Source organism: Sesamum indicum, linkage group LG6 (genome assembly GCF_000512975.1).
Source record: "Sesamum indicum cultivar Zhongzhi No. 13 linkage group LG6, S_indicum_v1.0, whole genome shotgun sequence".
NCBI lineage: Eukaryota > Viridiplantae > Streptophyta > Magnoliopsida > Lamiales > Pedaliaceae > Sesamum > Sesamum indicum.
The window spans coordinates 2,243,666-2,244,328 of NC_026150.1; the positions used below are offsets into that span (position 1 = coordinate 2,243,666).

Consider the following 663-nt stretch of genomic DNA (forward strand, 5'->3'; position numbering starts at 1 on the left):
CGGCTCGCTGAGCTCGCGAGCCGGCTCGACTCACCTGCCACCCCTAGATATAAATACGTAATCTACTTTACCCTGGGAATTTTGCTCTGAACGTGCATGTTGAAATTTTGCAAGCCAGAGGTGACGTGCTCTAAGAGGTATGTATAGACGGGCTGTTATCATAGAACCTTTATGAAAAGAGATGACGCTGTTAGCCATGAAAACTAAACCCCTGCACCAATGCCAGCAACTTAATGGCTTTGCAACCAATGTGGACTACTTTGTGTGACCAAAACGAGCACACTGATACAGAATTTGACTTCATATAGAAAAGACTCCACAAATATCAACGGAAAACATAAATTTCCTAGATCGGCATAAAGAATCAAACCTAACGGAAAGTGTTGTGAACATATTTCCAAACAAGGTTATAATACTAGTTCAGGAGCCGTCAACTTATCTCCTCACAGTGTTAAGAAAAACCAGTACAACTGCCAATCAGCTTGATATCTAATCTCACCGCACTAGGGTGAGCATAAGCATTTGTGCCCAATCACCATACAGCTGCTGATGATATGCAGACATGCATTAATTTCAGAATTGTGGTGTTGCGGCTACACAAAGACAGCTCCTCCTATTAATTGTGTGGCCTCAATGAAAAAGAACAAAAATTACTTAATTTCC

At 41.6% G+C, this 663-nt stretch overlaps 1 protein-coding gene across 2 annotated transcripts in view; it reads right to left on the minus strand.

Annotated features, from left to right (window-relative positions):
- Window positions 235-663, minus strand: part of LOC105163388 (fructokinase-1) — a 4,541-nt gene continuing 4,112 nt past the window's right edge. For both annotated transcript variants that reach the window (XM_020694835.1, XM_020694836.1), the window contains one exon: window positions 235-663. This exon is cut by the window's right edge and continues 520 nt beyond it. The gene's annotated coding sequence lies outside the window, so the exon portion shown is untranslated.